Raw genomic sequence first — 13,889 nt, 5'->3', positions numbered from 1 at the left:
TTTACTGTGATATTTCAGCTTTGTAATGTTTGTTAAGACTTCCGAAAATAAACTTTTAGTTTCCGATTTTTCATTTCAGTATGAGAGTACACAACTAAGTATTATCGTTATGGGATGCTATGGACAATTCATAACACAAAATGTTTCGATTAGTAATAGAAGCTGATATATCGAAAAAAGATTAATCCTGATCAACTGATAAGCTGAAGGAAGTGCATAATCGTATAACATACACGAACAGGCCAAGATATTGGGTACACATTGTGTCCTCTTCCACGCGCAACCTCTCAATAACGGATGTAGATTCAGCTGTAAAAATGCGTATATGTTACGTGGACGCAACAGTGGATGTCGCCAGCAGCAGATTTCATTGCATTAAATGTGAGGAACACGGAAATTCTTCTGTGAACCCTTGCTAATGGTTCTGATAGTATGAGACTACTAACACCTTCCTCATTCGTTTCAGTTTATTTGATAATACTTTTCAAACTAGACCCCTTCTGTTTGATATGAAGTGGAAGAAATTTCTGTAGCAACTGAAACTGTTTATACTACATTTTCGTTAGTCACATCCCAGAAAGCTACAAAACGTCACCAGGTGTCAGCATATACTAGTAATCATCAGAAAAGCAAAATGGTGATCACACGTAATTCGTTGTCAGATAAGAGGATAAAATGTTAACCACTCACTCAGACACATTCTTTGTCAGAGAAATGACATAACTACCGTAAAAATAAATGCAAAACTGATAGAGTTCCATCGTCATTATGACCGTGTAATCGTTTTCTGTGTGGGAATTCATTGCACAATTCAAACCGCATAATTCAGAAAAGTATGCTTTCACAGCTTCAGAGGTAGATATACGCGTAAGTGAGTAAATTGCGTGAACAAATTGTTTATCACCACGCCTTCTGCATTGTCCCATAGAACTGATATATGCAGTGTGTACTGCGCACTTCGGCAATGTCAAGTCTAAACAGTAACGTGACTTTAGTATGGCGACGTTTGCTTCTATTTTGCGTTTATACTAAGTATTATATACATACGTTCTGTTTTTGCATGCCTATTTATTACTGACAAAAATTGATGCAACTGCTACAAAACGTAATACGTGAAAGGAAGAACAATAACGTTTCGCAAGTTACCGCATGAAGGCAGTGTATTTTGTTAACAAGTATTCTGCTCTACACTTCTAAATAGTTATTCTTCCTGTAAGTAGTCTCCTAACACTATTAAAGTTAACACGTACAACTTACATCTTGAACAGTTATATGACTCATAGTACACACTACTTTTGACACATTTCTTACATGGGAAGTATTTTTTTATTGGAAATGACGTCACTTCTAAATCATGACCAAATTTTTGTTCTTCATTTTGCCCAACTGGTCCATTTATCCTAAAGAACGTTGAGTGAAGCCTGGAAATGGTTGAATTATTCAGTAGAATATTACTTTGTATAGAATCTCTGCGTACAGACGACGTCATATCGAAGTTAAAAATCTAGCTGTCAACGTTAATCGTAACCCTCAACTTTGGGAAGTGACTGTCTACTGTCCTGTATGGTCTCGGTGAAGCTTGTCATTAGTCGTGTGATATAAATTGGTATTCTAATTTCTGCTGATGGAATGACGTCACCTGGGGACAGTATTAACATACACAAATGTGGGAAACAAGTACTGAGGTGGGAAGTTCCATTGTCCTGTCGTGCGCTGATTGAGGGCAGAAGGGGATCGGCAAAACAGTTTCAGTAATCTATCTCATTAATCATTAAGGTTTGTTGTTTTATTTCTTTGAAGCCACTTGGTCTTAAGTCGTTATCTCTAGTCACCACTTTGATCTTAACCTCTGTCTTCGTTAAAACTGTTGTTTCACATGCAGATTCTCGTCATGCATTTATAACTGAGCACCAATAAGCCAATAGTTTGATATCTAATTTACCTATCAAGACTGGTCACACATAGAATTATCATGGAAAACATTCCATGCACCTCGATATAGGCAACCCACTTTACATCGTCCGTCCGAAGAGCAGTGATGTAGGTTGGGTTGCTTAAGTTAAGATGCAATAATATTACGAGAGGAATATTAGGCCAAGTAACATTTATTGAACGCAGACCTACACTTCAAACTGACGTATATACTTGACACTAGTTTTCACCAAAGTCACTAACTACTTGTTAAACACAGAAACGTTGAAAAATAGTTGACACGTTCAACCAATCACTCAATTCCTTAACGTGGGAAGTATGTTTTTGATAATGGGGAGATTCGGGATCTGCTGCGTGAACGCCATCATCGTTCTAAAATCTCGTTCCGCTAAGGTGTTCTTTCAGTTGGCCGAAAAGGTGGGAAAGACATAGTGCGTGTCTCGACTGTACAGTGTGCATAAAGCAAATCCGTGCGGCCCTCATCTTATATTCGGCTGCATTTCCCTACCGCTGCGCGAGATATTACATTTGAGTCACATACTGCGAAAATTTAGAATTTGCCACAATAGTTGTACTGTCCTAAGTAATTAAACTTTTGAGACCGTTTCCTGTTCCCCCTCAATTTCACGCACACTATGTGATGCTTCTGTTATCCATACTGCAGGAGAACTGTGTCTGCCGAAACTCCCTTTCGAACACACGACATCGTTGTTGTGGGAAAGTGTGGGATCAGATTTGTAAGTTAGTTTCTGAAGTCCCTACGTATTTTCCCACCCGCTGTTAGGTAAATATGATAATGGAGCAGTATACTAATATTCACAGAAGATAAGGAGTTGCTGCATTATATACATAGTGTGTAAAATCTGCCATGTGAATGGGGCAAAACTGAGATACGGTAGGTGAGCTGTGTTCCGATCATGTATGGTACAAAAATACAGAAAACTTGAAAAACGGGCGCTAGTAGAAGACAGCCTTACAAAATGGCGTAAGATAAATGTCAAGAATACTAAATCCTCTTCTATGCATCGATTAACTGGGATCGTAATAAAATGGTTCAAATGGCTCTGAGCACTATGGGACTCAACTGCTGAGGTCATTAGTCCCCTAGAACTTAGAACTACTTAAACCTAACTAACCTAAGGACATCACAAACATCCATGCCCGAGGCAGGATTCGAACCTGCGACCGTAGCGGTCTTGCGGTTCCAGGCTGCAGCGCCTTTAACCGCACGGCCACTTCGGCCGGCGATCGTAATAAAAGAAGCAGAAGAAATCACATATGCTATTACAACTGTGACAGAGATAGAGGTTACAACCTCTTTAGTTCCTGGAGAAAGCCACATAGGATGGAGTACCTCCAGAGTAAAACAAAACAAAAAAAACTCAATTCTTAAGGGAATACGTGAGGCTGCATTCCTTGGATGCTACTAGGCTGGAAAATTGGGGCTTCCTGCCACATTACCGATTTGTTGAAATTGAATATGTAGATCCCGGTCTTCAGTTGACGTCAGTTTGCTTATACAAGTTGAAATACAAGCTTGAACGCCACTATGAAGCGCATGATCATCTCCTGATGAAGAAAATAGAAGTCATCTTCGAAAGCCTGAGATCTAACTCGGATTTGACGTGGTTTGTACACAAATAAGTTTTTATTCCGGATGTTACCATGAAAAACGTAGATGTCATACCATAAATTTTTAAACTTATACGTAGCTGTAAAGTGCAACACACAGTTTGATTGATTCTTTGTGCGGTGAGTTTGTGTTTTAGTCTTCTTTAAGCTAATCTCTCCGGGATTACGTCTCCTTTACTAATTCCTGATTTGTTCAGAACTTAGACGGAACGGTAGACATGTGTAACGGAAATTTATTTGCCAACACTGCTCACTATCTAATGTCACTCCTCGATTATACACGACTATAAATTTTGATCTCTCAGTGTGTAATCTCTAAATCGGATGTGATTGATGAGGAGTACGGTAGTGGCAAACATCTCATGCGCAACGAGCGGGCCGCGAGGAAACCGCCAGACACCTGTTCGCCTGTTGGCCCGTTCGTTTTAAACTGTGCCATATCAGAGGGAGGAGCGGCGGGCGCCTGCGAGGCAGACAACCGGCAGTACATTACCGTAATGGACGGCTGCCGGCGCGGCAGTGGTAGGGGCGCTCGGCGCCCAGTGCCTGGCCTCTGCTCGCTGCCGCTGCCGCTGCGGGCAGTTTGATGTATCGCCTGCGAGATAACGGCGGCCAGCCGACCTGGTCGAGGAGCGGAGCGGAGCGGAACGGAAGGCCAAACACTCGTGCAGCTCCATGCGGGCGCGCACCGCCTCCCAATGACGAATTGTTCGCCACAGACCCAGCTCCACCTGCAGAGACCAGCCAAGCATAAAACAGCAGCTGAAATCCTTGTTTTCACATGGATCACACGACTCTGTAATCATCATTTATTCGCAGCTAATGAACTGAGTACGATTCTGTGTTCCACACTCTATTAGCGAAGCGTTTCTGCAGCAAGCTGACATTTTCGAGAACCTTAAAATGATTTACCAAATTACACAAGTGTCACAGAAGAATTTCGGGTGGAACAGAACACGTACGTTCTTTGGATATTTTAACATTTTCTGAAGTTTGTGTTCGAGTACTCTCCACACTAAACAATATTTTGATGCCTTGCTTAGTAGTCTTATAAAACTCGTTTTCATGATGTGTATGCCGAAATGTGGTTGAGCCCGTTTATGTCCCTTATGCCTTTATTTGCTAACTGACGATAGTACAATACTTCCTTATAATTTTTATATTAAAGCCATACGCTGACATTAAGGGAGGGATGTTTTTTCACTACATTACTCCCTACGTTAAGCTGAAGATACCTCACACGACCGAAACGCGTCACTGCCAATTAATGTCAAAGCAATATACGAACAAGATTGTCCTGATTCAAGACAAAAATTTAAGTACGTTGATTTTCTTATTTTTCCTCCCTTTGCATTTCCGTAGTTTAAGTTTTTGAATGGTGGTATTGGACATTGGACTGGAAACTCCAACGTGTGAAAAAATTATGTTTGTTGTAAATCAGTTTAATTTCTCGATCGTCAATGGCTATGAGCTTGCCCATCGGCTCGCCTAGTTTGGCAAGGAAACTGTTCGGTTCAGAGTCATACATTCAGCTGCCCTCAGTGTTCATACCTTTTCATGAAATCATAGTAAAAAGCTTTATTTGCTTTGATTTCTTTCCTATTCAACCAATGCTGCATTTTCTCCTGCATACTTGTACACCATGTTTAGGTACTCATCTTTACTCAAAGGCATAAGCTGGTTATGTAACGCTGTCAAACAGTACTGTTTCCTGTCCGCCACTGAATGTTCTGAGAGGACACTTTCGTTCCCGTAAAGCTTCAATTCTACGAGGTAAAGTATTCCTTGGAACAGAACAGGCTGCGCGGAGTGGTTGTGAGGTTCGAGGCGCCATGCGACGGACTGCGCGGTCCCTCCCGCCGAAGGTTCGAGTCCACCTTCGGGCATGGGTGTATGTGTTGTTCTTAGCATAAGTTAGTTCTAGTAGTGCGTAAGTCTAGGGACCGTTGACCCCAGCAGTTTGGTCCCATAGGAATTCACACGCATTTGAGCATTTGGAACAGAGTATTTCTCAATCGCTTCCCTTTCTACGATATTCTCCACTGTATTGTCATCCAGTTTGATCTGTTATGCGAGGTGTAAGGCGAAAGGGCTTCGTCCAATACATTCTGCTGTGATAGTTTAACATTATTGTGGCTATTATTTGGACTACAAATTGTCACAGCCTAAAATACACACAGAAATATCACGTACATCTTAAGAAATTATATAACATAATATTACTTACTTGTAACCAAAACACGACATCCTGAAGTTAATTTCGTGTACCGAGAAACTCACTAGGAACAAATAACCTTTTGCCGCTTTGAAACACAAATGAATAAGTCAGCCAACTAGTTTCTATAAATCGTAGTTTTCAACTATTCTCAACCATGATATCAACGAATTTAAACCCATCACCTTCAGAAGGAGAAGAAACAAACTTCGCAGTAGCAAACAGTCAGTTATTAAAGCGATGTAACACCTCGGCATGACTTTTGTCGGCAACGATCTGTACAACCATTTGTAAACTTTACGGCCCCTAAAATCAAGGGCTTGCTATATCAGTAAAATCAATCATATGAAATGCCAAATGTTGTTAAGAGCTGTATGCTGACTCGTTGACATGACCTTGATTTTAGGGCGTTTATCTTTTACAAATTGATGTACAGAGCATCGCCGACACATTTCACGTGGAGAGGTTAGATCACTTTACTAACTGACTGTTTGGTAATGTGCAGTTTATTTCTGGTCCTTCTGAGGAAGACGGGTTTAAATACGTTGAAACCACGGTCGAGATTAATTGAAAACCACCGTTTATTGCAACTGGTTGGCTGTCTTGTTCACCTGCAGTTCCGTAACCGTTGCTGATGTGCAGCAATGTTCAAAATCTCGAAGCTCTGCAACGCGCTTTTATTTTCATTTCAAACTATGTGAATGATGTTGTCCCTCCATAGCTGACTGCGCGGTTCACAGGCGCTGGACTTCAGAAACAGCTCATTTCCTAAACAATCCACTGTTCGCTGCTATACGACCCTCCTGTACCCTACAGCTGCAGGAGACAAATAAAATATTGCACCTAGGTCGAAACACAAGTATTTACAGCCACATATGGTAATTACATCTATAAGACATAGAATGCCTTATTCGAAAGCGTGAACCGTTTTTCTTGTAGCAAATGCGCAAGTGTCTGCCAGTTGAGAAGTAAGTATGAAATCCGATTTTTGTATGCAAAAGGAACTGTATTTGTTGGCATTCATCATGAGTCATCCCTAGTTATCTTACGACACACTCCAGGGATGGCAACCTTTTAATGCCACAACATGGTTAGGTTAATAAGAGATTAACATGCATCTGAACCTAGCAGTCATATTCCTGCATGATACAATTAATTTCGATTAGAATGTGAGTCGTATGTCGCGAGAGAGAACAATAAATCCCATACAAGCAGTAATTAAGCCCCATTACAGAAGTATCGTCAATAAATTTTGATGGCCCTAATTGCAATTATTTGGGAAGTTAGTGTAATGGGATATCATAAAGTTTCCGTTCGAAGGCCCCACAGTCCAGAATCGGTGTGCCAAGGAGGAAAACCTGGCGTGAGCACTGAGACAATCAGCCCACCGACGCACCAGGTTGAAGTTTGGTAACACACCGTGTCCTGCTGCATAAAGAAGTCCGTAACTGCCTACTGCACACCCTCGCCCCACTGGAATCGTCGACCGTTAAAAGCTTTTTTGAAGGGATTGAAAGCATAATAAAAGCATGGGCTTAGATCAGGAATACAGGGTAGATGCACGAGTGTCTCTCGCTTCGGTTGGTGTAACTTCTTTGTTAGGACATTTGCGACATGGGAACGTACGATATTAAGGAACAGTAGCACCACTTAGTGGACCATGACACAACGGTGATTCTCGACAGATACGCTGCCCCCTACACATTAGACTTTCTTCTATGTTTGTCTACACCGAGCGAGGTGGTGCAGTGGTTAGCACACTGGACTCGCATTCTGGAGGACGACGGTTCAATCCCGTCTCCGGCCATCCTGATTTAGGTTTTCCGTGATTTCCCTAATTCATTTAAGGCAAATGCCGGGATGGTTCCTTTGAAAGGGCACGGCCGATTTCCTTCTCAATCCTTCCCTAACCCGAGCTTGCGCTCCGTCTCTAATGACCTCGTTGTCGACGGGACGTTAAACACTAACCACCACCAACCACCAGATGTTTGTCTATCGGCGATTGTCCTTCGGCAGCTAGGAAAAGACTAACAGACTGTTGAGACATGGGACTTAGGGAAAGGCAGGATTCGGTGTGGACGGGGCCTTACTAAGTTACCGTTGGTTGCTCAGTTTTTAAAAAAAATATCACGTACACTTTATTTGGAACCAATTGCAAATGAGGTTGACAATAAGAAATAATTATCAAATTTTACTGCTAAGACTCAATGTTTAATAAAAAAATTCCTAAGACAGTTGCACTCACGCCTGAAGGCCTTATTGCCCAGAAATTAAAAAATATTTTTCAGCTGTAGGCCCCAGTAGTAATAGCTCAGAAAACATTTTAACGGCTGAAGGCCTGGATAGTAAATTCTTAAGAACAGTTAATTTCTCCAAAAGATACTAAAATATTCCTTTAAAAAAACATAATCATCAGATTTCACTATTAAGAGACAATATCTCATTAAAAACTCTTTAAACAAATTTCATTCACGGCTGCAGGCCTTATTGACAGAAATTCAAATCATTTGCCAGCTGAAGGAACCAATAGTAATAACTAAAAAAAACATTTTAATGGCTGTAGGTCTGGATAATAAATTTTTAAGAATAGTTAACTTCTCCAAGATATACTAATTTAAAAAAAAAACACACACACACACACGATCATCACAATCTGATCAAACTAAGAGAGAAGTGGGCCTCAGACTGTGCTCCTAGGATCGGCCTGGGAAAGTCGCTCAACTTCGTAAATGATGAGACAGGCAGCGAAGAGTAGTATTCACTTAACGGGATGGCAGCTCAAACTAGTGACAGTTTAAACGCAGACCAACACTATTGCAAAATCTACTTAACGTCTGATAACCAATACAACGATGGAATAACACAGGCAAAGCGGAACTGGCGGATAGTACTGCGTCTTCAGAATCCGGTGTTTACAACATCCAGATACAGAAGGAACCACTATGACCAAAGTAGTTCAAAAGAAACGACGTAACCGGATTACAATCAAGGAGGCTGTCGAATTACATGCCCTACCAGACAGCATGGGCAAGTCGAGGAAAGGTACACTCAGCGAAAATACGCTAACCTCCAGGGCAGGTAACTGGGGCGCCAGCGGCAACTAGGCAGAAAAATACCACTGGTTAAACTTCACCAATAAATACAAGGAATTCAATGATTAATAATAAGAAGTGGAAGACGGCTAACTAATCTCGCCAAGTCCAAACACTCCACTCGTTGCTCTTCATCTCAGCTACCCTGCGAGCAGCAACGTGCGAACTAAAGGTGTGTTCTTAAAATAGTAGAGGTTTCACTACAGGCTTAATATTCACTTAACTTAAATGTCCTGAGTGCGGTGGACAACGAGGTTGTGGCCCTCGCAACTACAGCCCATGATCCGGCAATTCCTGTGTGCCGCCTGCGGTCCCGGCATGTCCTAGAGCTGCCGGACCTCACTGCTGCTCCGTCCCAACCGAACTGCCGACACACCCAAGCCGGAAAACACTTGACATCATTCCAAAGATGGTACCATGGTAGTAGATATCGATAAGCGCTGCTGCTGCCACTCGCAGACAGACAACGCTAACAAACGTAATTGCGGCAGTAAACACAAAAAGAAAACGAGACGCCAATATCCCTATTACACGATGACAACCTAGAAACGGGAACAACGCGAGCTGCAACACAGCTCTACTATTGACCCTGTTTGGTAGTAGCGTCGCCACCAAGCAAGGAGGCGCAGTGGTTAGCACACTGGACTCGCATTTTGGATGACGACTGTTCAAACCCGCGACCGGCCACCCAGATTTAGGTTTCTCTAATTTCCCTCAGCCGCTCCAGGCGAATGCCGCGATGGTTGCTTCGAAAGGGCGTGACCCATTTCCTTTCCCATCGTTGTGCTCCATCCCTAATGACATCTATGTTGATGGGAAGTTAAACCCAGTCTTCCTTCCTTTCACGTTTCCACATTTTCGCACGCACACCAGGAAGACAAAAATGCGACATTATCTCTTTGCGTATACGTCGGTGCTTACACAACGGTATCGGAGTCGCGCAATGTTGCAGATATGCCTCAGAAATTCCATAAAACGGAATCTTTTTGATCGTCCCTTGTAATTTTCTCCAAGATAGCGCTTCATATTGTTATACTGAATGGTCATTTGCGCATGAATGTACCAGAGAGCCGGTTCTGAGTATTGTAACAAGACAGTTGCTGGAAAACTAACGTAACACAGCAGCCTGTCCAAAAATGTGCAAGCAGGCACATTCAGGTTTACTATGAAAAGTTGAGAAGTAGAGCTTCCTATACTCTCCCCCGTTTTATTCGAAATCCGTGCTATTAAATAACCCCCGTAGCAACAGCTCTGCCTTATTGGGATCCAAGTTCTACACTTGTGAGCAGAGATACCAAACATTAGTGCCAATCGCGTGAGTCGATAGATTTCGCTCGGAGGGGGATTTGGTATTACTCGTAGCGATTCCTGGTGGTAGACAGCTTACACTTCCCTTTAGGACAAGAAGTTATTTGAGTCATTCCACATGAAAGTCAGAAGTGTATGTTAATTACTGAAATTCGGACCTCATGTGCGTTGTCACAGTCTTCACATCGGAAAGTGTCCAACTGTGTACGCCGTTTATGCAATTTTTAGGACCTACAGTTTGCGGTATTCTTAGACTTCACAAAAAACTCTTCGAAAATATATCACACAACTAAAAACATAGGTAAGTTGTCCTCAAACTACGTGTAACTTTTAGTTCAAAAATGGTTCAAATGGCTCTGAGCACTATGGGACTCAACTGCTGTGGTCATAAGTCCCCTAGAACTTAGAACTACTTAAACCTAACTAACCTAAGGACAGCACACAACACCCAGCCATCACGAGGCAGAGAAAATCCCTGACCCCGCCGGGAATCGAACCCGGGAACCCGGGCGTGGGAACGAGAACGCTACCACACGACCACGAGATGCGGGCGTAACTTTTAGTAGAAAATTTTTCCAGTTCTTAATCTCGTAACTCAGAGGATAGGAAGAACTCCGAGGCGTGGTGAAGACAATGTTCCTGTGAGAAGAAAACCCTCATGACCCAGGTTGGGTGTTGTGCGATGGGCCAGATCTTCATTTATGGAAAAAGAAAGGCTCCTAAAATTCCAGAATATGTCTCGGTTTTCGGATGGTTTTAATCAACAATGGAGATGGAAACGGACTATGCTTTTTGTTATCTGGAATGTATAGCGTATCCGTAATAAACAACAAGAAGCTTTAATGGACATAAGATAGAACAACTTTGATGCAGCTGTGCTTTCCGAAAGAAAAAAAGAAAGGTAGTGGCGGTATATATCTCCCGGAGTTCACGCGGTATTTTAGTGTTGTGGAGAAAAGCAGTAGACCGAGAGCAAGAGTATTCACCATTCTAAACAAACGATCGTAAAAATGTGTGACATCGTGTGAGGCAGTTAATGGAAGTTTGACAACGTTAAAGCAGAGAGCTGGAGCCATGTACATAGTGATAACGGGAGTGTATGCCCTTTACTCAAGACTCGCGGAGCCATGTATATAGTGATAACGGGAGTGTATGCCCTTTACTCCAGACTCGCCGTTGCAGGTAAATGAAGATTTTGAATAAATGCTGATTGAGACTATAGAGCCGTTCGAAGTGGTCATGAACTGTTATTAGCAAGATATTTTAACAGGAAAGGAGGGAAAGTAAGGTGAGTGTGATGTATGGGGAGGATTAAGGAATGAAAAAGGGAAACGGATGGTGGATTTACGGGAGCAGTACTAATTACGAATAGAAAATACATTCTTTGCTCACAAGGAATTTACGTGCCTTATCCATATAAGAGGACAGAACTCAACAGCTGATTACTTAATTTTGAGGCATAAGACCAATTTAAAAATTCATAGTGTCTTAGATAAAAGAAGGGTGAATTGTGGAAGTGACCATCATCTGGCAGAATGTAAAATTTGTATCCCCTATACCTTCTGGAGTAGAAGCGAACAGAAGACGTCACAATTTTCTGAACAGCCTGAGATCATAATGTATAATATGGACAGAGGGAAGATGCTACTAAGTACCTGTACCAACAGCGACTAGGAAACAAATTGGAGAGTGCAGAGAGAAGTATACCAGAGGTACATGAACATATAAAGAGTGCCATAGGTGAAGCAACAAGCACGAATAATATGAGAACTATATGAAACCATTTTGGTGGGATGCAAAAATTCCAGAGATAACTAAAACAAAAACAGCATATTTTACGTTTCTGAATGTGAATTATAGTCGAAGTAGAGACAGATATAGAAGACTAAATATAGAAGTAAAAAGAGAAGTGTTAAAACGGAAAAACGAGGCAGGGGAAGAAAGATGTGAATATGTAGAGAGGACGATTCGTTAGGCTCGTAGTGCTGAGGCATGGAGAACAATCAAGTGAATGCGAAGTCAGCTAGTGACATGTTACATCATAATAATATTAATCTTGGTCAATAGACAATGCATTTGAACGATTTATTCCAGAAAAATCGGCCTGAGTTTTCACATAGATGTGAGGTGAGGGTGCAATAGGAGGAGTTATGACGTTTAGATATAAAATTATTCAATAGGCTGTGAGGAGCTGTAAGCTCAGGCACCAGGATGTGGATCAGTACCTCCAGAGCAGGTGAAGTTGGGTCCACGGAAATATTTGGAGATGTAAGGAGGCTACTTGAAACGGTATTAAGTGGAGAAAATGTTCCATAAGGGTTGAAAACGTGCTACGTAAGACACCTAATGATCCAAATCATTATAGTGGGTTGGTTGTGATGCCTTTCGTCGTAGGACTGCACTCAAAACTACTGAAGGATCTGGTCGTGAAAGAAACAAGCAGCAAGAAGAGCAATCAGAATTCCGAGTACGAAGATCGGTAATGGAGAACATGTTCACAATGAAAATAATATGTTAGAAACGTTGGATGCTGGGACTGGAGACGCAAGCTGCATTTACTGACCTAGAGAAATCATACAATAAGGCACCACGCAACAAACTGTGGGAAAAGTTGAAATACACAGAGTTAGATCAAAGATTGCTGAAGACTGTTATGAAATTATATGTAAGTAACAAAGTGAGAGTAGGACTGGGAATAGTTGTACAGAAGAATTCAAGGTGAATAAGGGTCTGTCGTAGGAATGTGAACTGTCACCGATCCTCTTCAGCTGTATGTAGGAGCAATCCTGCAGAATTTCACGGAAAATACAAGGTTGTGGGAGTGATAGTAGAGGACAACAAGATACTTAGCCTGTATTCTGCAGGTACCAGATTGCATTAGCAGGACGTGAAGATGGCCGCTCTGTGTGGGAAGAAAGCGTAAACACGGATACAGTAAAATTGGCCGGAAGATGAGAAAGCGTGGGTACTTGGCTCTCGGAACGAAAAAAGTAAAAAAAAAGGCAGTAATTTGGAAGTTGATGGAGAAGTGATTGTAGATGTAGAAAAGGCAAAATATCTTGGGATATTATTTAATAAACAGAGTACAAGTCATGATGAAATCATTAGTACTATTAATAACGGACGAACTCTAACAAGGCCAATGTACTCCATTCTATGGAACAAAAAGACAAGAAAACAGCGAAGAAGAGAATATATAAGACTAAAGTCTCGAGTGCAGTTATATACAGTGCAGAAGCCTTGGATGCTAGGAAAAAAAAGGAAGAAAGAAAAAGGTACGAATAAACTGGTTTCCACTGAGACTGGTTACTTAAGACTAAGTCGGCCGGTTCTGGCCGCGCGGTTCTAGGCGCTTCAGTCCGGAACCGCGGGACTGCTACGGTCGCAGGTTCGATTCCTGCCTCGGGCATGGATGTGTGTGATGTCCTTAGGTTAGTTAGGTTTAAGTAGTTCTAAGTTCTAGGGGCCTGATGACCTCAGATGTTAAGTCCCATAGTGCTCAGAGCCATTTGAACCATTTGAGCTTAAGACTAAGATCAAGCTGCATTAAGATCGATAGGATAAGAAATGACGTAAACCGACAAAGGATGAAATTAGTTGTGGATATATGTGACAACATCCAACATAAAAAGCTGATGTGGTTTGGTCATGTGAGTAGGATGAACGAAGAGATACCAAGCAGAAGAAAATGTGCCGTCCTCGGCTCAACT

General features: G+C 41.9%; 1 non-coding gene across 1 annotated transcript; it reads left to right on the top strand.

Annotated features, from left to right (window-relative positions):
• Nucleotides 1-7,513: 7,513 nt before the first annotated feature.
• Nucleotides 7,514-7,586, top strand: Trnaa-cgc (transfer RNA alanine (anticodon CGC)). Its single transcript has one exon. It is a non-coding gene; the product is annotated as a tRNA-Ala (tRNA).
• Nucleotides 7,587-13,889: the final 6,303 nt, after the last annotated feature.

Source organism: Schistocerca nitens, chromosome 5, assembly GCF_023898315.1.
Source record: "Schistocerca nitens isolate TAMUIC-IGC-003100 chromosome 5, iqSchNite1.1, whole genome shotgun sequence".
Taxonomy (NCBI): Eukaryota; Metazoa; Arthropoda; class Insecta; order Orthoptera; family Acrididae; genus Schistocerca; species Schistocerca nitens.
Note: the sequence above shows the minus strand (reverse complement) of the source record. Positions and strands in the feature narration are given on the sequence as shown.